Here is an 8297-nt window from a genome sequence, read left to right as displayed (position 1 = left end):
TGATGGAACTGTTACAATCAATATTTGCTTTATGTTTGGAAATTTGAATTTTGAATGTGGTTCATATTATTCTAATGCAAACTTTTTGTTGTTTTAGCTTGGAGCAAATGTCATATTGGCAGTGTCTCTTGCAGTCTAAAAAGCTGGTGCTGCTATCCTAAAAGTTCCTCTTTACAAGGTATTTATCCATGAGTTGTGGTACTTGATCATCTCAAATGAAAATTCAAAGGGAGGGAACAAAAAAAAACTCAGCTAATAAAGAAAATATAACCAACGATTTATAGTCTGACACACATATTTTCTTGAACTACTTGCCAAGCCTGTTGAGAATCTTTCCACTGCTGAGATACAATTGGAGAAGAGGGGAGTAGAACGATCTGTGGGAGCATTATGTTTTGGTTACTGTTCTTGGCAGTAGAATATTCAACATATTTTTGTTATTTAAATTTATATTGTGCAGAAGACCAACTACTATATCTTTACCGTTGCTCTTCGTTTACCCTTTGTTAGCATATAAATTAAGCTCTAGTTATTTTGATTCTCTGCCATAAATTCAAACTTAAAATTTTCTAACTGGTAGCTAACCTTTTTGTGTACCTTGAACCTAATCATTAAAAATCTTCAAATCACAAAAATATGTTTTTAAAAATTCTAAATCTTAGAATTTGTTTACTTTTTTCTTGGAAAGCTTGATTTAGTTACTTTAATCAAATTGCTCAAAGTGTTTCTTGCATTACTAACTGCAGATCTAGAAACAATCCAGAAATATTTAGGACAACTGTTTGTATAGATGTCTATCTTTTTACAAGTCACATATTATACTGATCATTTATCTGGCAGGCTACCTTTTTTGTTGCTTCTTTTGTGCTTGGATGTATCAATATCATACATGTGATGTGCCTTTGCCATTTACAGGTTCAGAATCTACATAGAATTAAATACAATGGAACAATTCAAGGTCTAAAATATATATGGAGAACTTAAGGTTTTCATGGGCTGTTCAAAGGGAATGGTACTAATAATTGTCCCAAATTCTGCTGTCCAGTTCTTCAGTTATGAGCAAGCTTTCAAGTAAGCTTTGCTTTAGATATACCCTGATGTACTGCACTTTTATGATGATAAATTTGTAATGATGGGATTTTGCCATCCTTTTGTATTTTAATTTTTTCAAAACAGTTTTCTCTACTTCATCCAACTGCAGCTGGTTTCAGAGTTGGGTCTCTCCACACGTGACACGAGTCCCCTGCGTGTCATGGTTGGCAACGGACAACAATTGGAATGCACGCGCGTCTGCGAAGAGGTCTCGGTGGTTATTCAGAGCACTCAATTCACTGTTGACTTGCATGTGCTGCCCATTGCCGGTGCAAACGTAGTTCTGGGGGTGCAATGGTTGAAGTCCCTCGGGCCAGTCCTCACCGACTATAACACGCTATGTATGAAGTTCTTTCATGCCGGCAATTTGGTCGAATTAAAAGGAGACACTGAGACCACTTTAAACTTCATTTCCTCCACCCAATTCCATCGTCTCCAACGACACCAACCAACCAGTTTATACTTCCATGTTGCCATTTTACCAGAGCCCCCTTCCATCCAAGCTACTCCTACCTCTCAACGAGAGCACCAAATTGATACACACACAGCTTAGGAAATCCCTGGAATTCGAGGACCAGGGAAACCTCCACAACCAGATTGAGAAGAAGGTGAAATTCTTATTGATGATTTTGTTATTTACATAAGGATATTTATAGTGATATTCTACAATAACCGAATTTGTCTTTTTATGCAAAATTGGAATATCAAGGTAATGGAAAATATCAAGACCGTTGGACACGATCCTGCAGCATCATCTTCATGAGTCTTCAGCTTCAAACGTAGTCTTTCAGGTACTTGGGCCTAGAAACCCTTCTCTTACTATCACTTGCTATTCGCACCTCACCTTCGTATGGCTTTGTTTGCTCTGTACTTGTAACTGTTGTTTGTACCTCAGGCATTGCTATGCTATCATGGTCACTCTTTTGGCAAAGTAGTTTCAATTTTTATATCCATGTCTTACATATATAGCTCTTTCTCCTCTTTTGACTGAATGTTTCTTTTATGGCAGAGGTATACTGCATGATTATTGTCTCATGCTCATTCCAAATAAATCTTTGCGTGAACTTTACATAGTTTCTGAAATTCCAGCATTTTTATATATCCAAGATTAATGCATGGGAGACCTTACAAAAGGTCAAAGCTGAGGCATGGAGTTGTTGTCTTCTTCTTCATAATAATAGAATTAGTGACAAGAGGCTGCCTTTTCTTTTGCTTGGCTTCTTACGCTAAAGGGAAATTAAAAAATAGAATTAAATATTGTGGTTCTTGAATCTTGATTTATTGACTCTACCTGTTGCTTTAATTTGTTCCCTTATGTTTGCAAAAACTAATGTACTATGTCGCCAAAGGGAATTTAAATAGTGTAATGGAATTAAAAATATAGCAGAAGTTGAATCCAATATGAAATGTTATCTTAATATTTATTATAAGCCTGCAGTGATCAGTATTATTGTATTTTGTTTATGAAATGTGGTTTGATTAGTGAGACCAGCTAACCAATTTGAAGCCCTCGTGGCCATATAGGTTTTTTGTTTTTGTCATAAGTATGCCTCCTGTATAAAATTAGTCATGTGTGCTTACCTGTGCAGCTGTGCTACTAATATATTTTGAGAAATCTTAATTGCAAGATAAAATTGTCCATGTACTAAGCCAAAGCGTGGTTGCCTAGGATGATTATTATTATTATTATTATTATTATTATTATTATTATTATTATTATTATTATTATTATTATTATTGGTCTTTTTTGTTTTGGGGATTCGGCAGGTACATGCACAAGAAATTCCAGAATAAGGCTGATTTTTCATTTCAATTTTATTTTATTTTAATTTTTCATGCTCTGTTACACTCGGTGCGTATTGATCCATAATTGTCTTTTTTGTTTTGGGGATTCGGCAGGCATATGCATAAGAAATTTCAGAATAAGTCAGATTTTTCACTTCAATAATAATAATAATTATTATTATTATTATTATTATTATTATTATTATTTTAGATGACCTGCAGTTGAGAATTATTGTTGTGCCATCTTTTTGCATCCATCACAGTAATTAGTTAATTATAAATATTAATTAACTTTCTTCATAATTCACTTGTGAATTTAATTTTAAGTCTATATTGCAATTAAGAAAAGCTTGTAAAGTAACTTAACAAACAATAAACAAAACCTATTGCACTAGATGGAATCACTTTGAATGATATCACTAAAATTTCTCACAAGATTATTTCCTGACCTCTCACTATGGCATCATATGGGAATGGTAACAATCAATTAATTAGTAGTAATTTATTGGCTTTTTGGGCATTTCCGCTTGAGGCTTTGGTTATTATTTATCCTCAACATATGACAATCCTTAGAAGATTAGGTCCTCCGTTACAGTGGAATGTTATCGTTCTTGATATTAAAATTGGGAAAAAATATGTTGTGCAACCTTGATATAAATTCCTTAAAGAAAGTAATTTTTCTCATGGTGATGAAATCTCATTCTACTACAAGCGTCATGAACAAGCGTCATGAACAAATTTGGGAAATTATTATTAGAAGTCAAAAGGATTGGGACAACAGTGATAGTGACTAAATTAAGTTTATGTTGTTTGTTTTGTTTATTAACATTACCTTGGTCAATGAGTAATCTTGCTTTTTTTTTTTGTTTATGCAAACAATCTAATTATTATTAATGTTACATATTTTTTTATTTTCGTACTATTTTTCATTTTAATACTGTATTATAGAATAAATAAATATTCATACAAAATAAATTACAAGTGAAGTGACCCGTGCGTATGCACGGGTTACCAACTAGTTGCATATAAAAGACTCTAGAATGCTTATTTTTACTTTGAAATTCATCAGAATTAAAGCTTATCATACTCTACTTTTATCTTATCATGCTCTCATATTCTATCATTTCTTATACCATCCTAGCTCAAGGAGAGTTAATTATGTGTTACAATTTTACGAATGAAAAACAAATTAAACTTAAAAATTCTGTGATATAAAATATTTCTTTTATTAAATTGCATACTGTTAATACATTACCGAATGCACACGCACCCAGTCGAACGATAAGTGCGTACACATGCTAGTTATAAATGAAAAATAAGTCTTGGTTACCTGATTATCAACGGTAACACTTCTCAAAATCTCAAACATACTTGAATCACTATATCTGGTGGCTTTAAGATGCTAACAGGTAAAAGGCAGAACTAATCTGCTTGAGGACCAGTGAATTTGTCAACATCTCTATGAAGCATATAGCTCAGAGTTCACCATCCCAAAGCTCTTCAATGGTCTTAAAGGCACCACAGGTCTCGTCAACAAAAGCAGTACCCTTAATTAGTCTATCCTGCATGAGTAAATTCCATGTGTTAATTCAAACAATGAAGCTTTCAACAAAAAAGTATACTGCATGAGTAGCCTATCCTGCATTTTATTGTTATGCCACACAAAAGCAAAATACAGTGTAGTAAAAAAAAGTAGAGGAAATGCATATCAAGAGAAAAAAATGCAAAATAACTAGATAATACAAAGGGCACTTTAAAAAAAAAATGTTTTCTAAATCAATTTGATACTACTGATCAACAATTAATTTCTCATCCAAAATCTATTAAGTTTTGAAAATCACATTTTCTTATCTTATTCAACATCTTCCTCAATTCTACTCTCTGGTCTGTCTTGTACCACTTTATACCCTCCACCAACTGTCCAAGTAATTGTACTATGAAAACTAAAAACAGATTTTGAAAATAGAAAACTAAACACGCCCTAAGTAACTAACTACTTGCCTGCTTAATTTCAGAGAATTTTGCTAACAATTCTTCTGGAATAGACCAGTCAAAGACATCAAAGTTTCCCTTGATTCTGGACTCATTAGTGCTCTTAGGCAGCACACTATGGCCTGTTTGCAATCCCCACCTAAGGGCAACTTGTGCTGGTGTCTTACCCAATTTCTCTGCAATCTCTATCACAACAGGATTCTTAAGAATGTCACTTTTGAGAACTCCTGGGGAGCCTAGTGGAGAATATCCCTGAAAAGAAATTCATCATATAAATAGTAACAATACAGATATCAGAAGAATAAAGAGTGGTTGTTGAGGCACCATCAATTTAATTTGAGTCACCAAATTCATTTTCAACTAGCTCTAGACAATTTCACCAAAAGTGATATTTTTCTTTCCAAATGATAATTTAAAAGGAATACTATGTATTTTAAGTGAAATTATATATTATGTATGCCATACTTACAGTTAGATGAATTCCTTTAGATTCACAGAATGCATGCAACTTTTGCTGCTGCCATCCTGGGTGCAATTCCACTTGGTTAACAGCAGGAGGCACTCTTGCTATATCCAACAAATCTTGAAGCTTCTTTGAAGAGAAATTGCTAACTCCTATGGCTCTTGCCTTGCCTGAGTCATAGAGTGCTTCCATTGCTTTCCATGTGCTGGGAATATCCGGTTGATCAAGATATTCTTTCTTGAATCCAACTGATCCACTTTTCATGCGGACTGGCCAGTGGATCTACAACACAAATCAATTTAGTTTGTTAGAAGGAAGAGACTCAAGAGAGCAATGGATGAAAATGAAATAAACCCTTGCCCCTTGGTAACTAAACTAAGCATTATATGAATGTGTAAAAACCAATGTGAACTTTATTCAATTCAGAAACCATAAATGCTAACAATATACTACCCTCTAATACTCTTTTAGAGACACAATCTCCTACTGGGTTCCTAGGACTATTTTAGTGACACAGACTCTCCTATTGGGTGAAATCATGAGTCCCACTATATATATAGGTCTCATTTCTCATTGGTAGGTCTCAATTCCCAATCTAGTAGGACTCACATGAATTTCAACTAATAAGAGAGTGTGGAAATGAAAATGTTAAAAAGGTGTCTTGCTAGTTTGCTACAACTCTCTAATTTGAATCTAGAGCACTTAACCTTCCTCCAAATTGCCAACAAGAATTCACAGATCAGTAAAGATAATACATTCATACCAGATAGAGATCAAGGTAGTCAAGTTTCAAATCCTGCAATGTTTTATCCAATGCTTTGGGCACATCTTCTGGAACATGATCTGAACACCTGAATATATAGCCAACAAATCAAAGGATCTTTCACTCAGCAACCAAACACACACAATTAATGAAAACAAACCAGAGTTTGGAAGTGATTCATAAGTCCTCACGCTTCACCACACCTTCATCAAAAAGCTTCTTTAGAGCAGAACCAATCTATTAAAACCAAAAGCAAAAATAAAATGTCAATTTGCTTGCAAAAATAACTGAGCTTCTCCTCATTTTTCTAAACAAGATTACATCACACACTAGCAACTCCAATAGATAAAATAGCACCAGCTGAAACAACTCACAATTAACAAATTTTAATTATTATAGCAGTGCCAAGGCAAGTATGAATAAAAAAAGAGGGGAAAAAAAATCCCTGAATTACACAAGAGTTATGAAGTTGAATCATTGTTACCTCTGCTTGATTGTTATACGCTTGAGCACAGTCAATATGCCTGTATCCAACCTGAACAACGGTAACCCGACACCAAATTTAGTTATCAATTCCACCAAGGAAAAATCAAAACTACAAAAATGTTTGCCCAAACATAAACAACAAAAACTATAATTTAATTTTATTTACATAGCAATAAAAATTATTGGAGATTCCACATCAACTAGTAATAGGACAAAATTAAAATTAAAGTATATAAGTGGAAGGGACTCTAAATATACAATAGGATTAGGGTTGAATTAGACTTAAACTCAAATCATAAGAAAAACTAAAACCAGTGGAGAAATTGAAATTTTCTTCGGGTGAATTAGTACTCTATTGAGAAAATGAGAAAGGTAAAAAAAAAAATTGAAATAAAAAAATATAAAAAATGTGGGTTTTACCTGAATGGCTATGGTGACAGCTTTGGCTACAACACCAGGTTCAGCTTGCCAAGTGCCTAACCCAACAGAAGGAATCTTGGCCCCTGTGTTCAACTCAAAGAATTTTATTAACTTTGCCATTTTTTTTTCTTCTCAATAATAATAATAATCACAATAATTAGTTAGAAATGAAGCAGAAAAACTGAAGATGAATGTTATGAGTTCAGTTTTTTAGTTTGGTGCAATTTATGTATTTTTAGGCAGAAAAACTGAAGATGAAGCAGTGGACGACGGTGGAGGCTTGAAATGGAAAGAGACGGTGCTGTTTGCTGGGTTTGGTTTTCTATGGTCAGTGCTTTTATCTCTTTGTGCAATCGGAGAATCATACTCGTTAATGAAAATAAAAACGGTTCTAGTTTTATCTTGTGAATTTGACTGAAAACCGGGATTTGATATATGAACCGTTTATGCACACACGTCATTTACGAAAAAGTGAATACGTGGAGACACATTTTGAGTGCTGTTAATCAAGAAATTGATATTTGTTTAATGGATCAATAAATTTAAATTGGATAAAATTGTAAATTTGATTTTGATCTCCCTTAAAAATTATTATTGACAAATATTATCCTCCTATTTTATCCAATCACACAATCTTGGTTTAGTACATAGTTGAACGAACTGTTATAAAGGAATGTTGACTGTCAGGTGTCACGTTTTTATTGGATAACTGTTGTGTGTCATGTTCTGATTGAATGTCAATTCCATGGGAGATGAAATGCATTGTTGTTGTCATTGATCAATCAGAAAATGACATGTGATAATCAATGTCATGTTCTGATTGGATGTCAACTCCATGAAAGATGAAATGCATTGTTGTTGTTATTAGTCAATCAGAACATGACATGTGATAGTCATCATTTAATAAGAATGTGACACGTGACAGTCAACATCCATTGTACTCGTCAATATCCAATTGTAGACTAGGGGACCAAGATTGCTTAATTGGATAAAATAAGAGGATAAAATTCGTCAATAATTTTAGATGGGAACCAAAATCGAAATTAAAAATAATTAGGGGGACAAAAATGTAATTTTGCCTTTAAATTATTAGGACAAGTCTTTTCTAGTCATTAAGTACTGTGTTAAGTGTTAAATAAATTTAAAAACCACCAAATGTCTATTTTATTGTAAAGTATGTACTCTTTCTTTTTAACACATGGGAAGAGATAGCTTCATAGAAAGTGGTATATATGAGTAAGTTGAGTATTTTTCTTCTTATAAAATTTATTTCATTCAATCAATCACGATTTAAAT

The 8297-nt window shown here is 33.3% G+C and overlaps 1 pseudogene across 1 annotated transcript; it reads right to left on the bottom strand.

Moving 5' to 3' along the window:
• Positions 1-4079: 4079 nt before the first annotated feature.
• Positions 4080-7399, bottom strand: LOC114406199 (annotated as a pseudogene). The gene is made up of 7 exons (XR_003665387.1): positions 7002-7399; positions 6580-6630; positions 6256-6332; positions 6096-6183; positions 5339-5614; positions 4879-5121; positions 4080-4439 (listed from the first exon to the last, which is right to left on the bottom strand). The product of XR_003665387.1 is annotated as an NADPH-dependent aldo-keto reductase, chloroplastic-like (transcript).
• Between the last annotated feature and the right edge of the window lie 898 nt (positions 7400-8297).

The sequence above is a fragment of the Glycine soja genome, chromosome 3 (assembly GCF_004193775.1).
Source record: "Glycine soja cultivar W05 chromosome 3, ASM419377v2, whole genome shotgun sequence".
Classification (NCBI taxonomy): domain Eukaryota; kingdom Viridiplantae; phylum Streptophyta; class Magnoliopsida; order Fabales; family Fabaceae; genus Glycine; species Glycine soja.
Note: the sequence above shows the minus strand (reverse complement) of the source record. Positions and strands in the feature narration are given on the sequence as shown.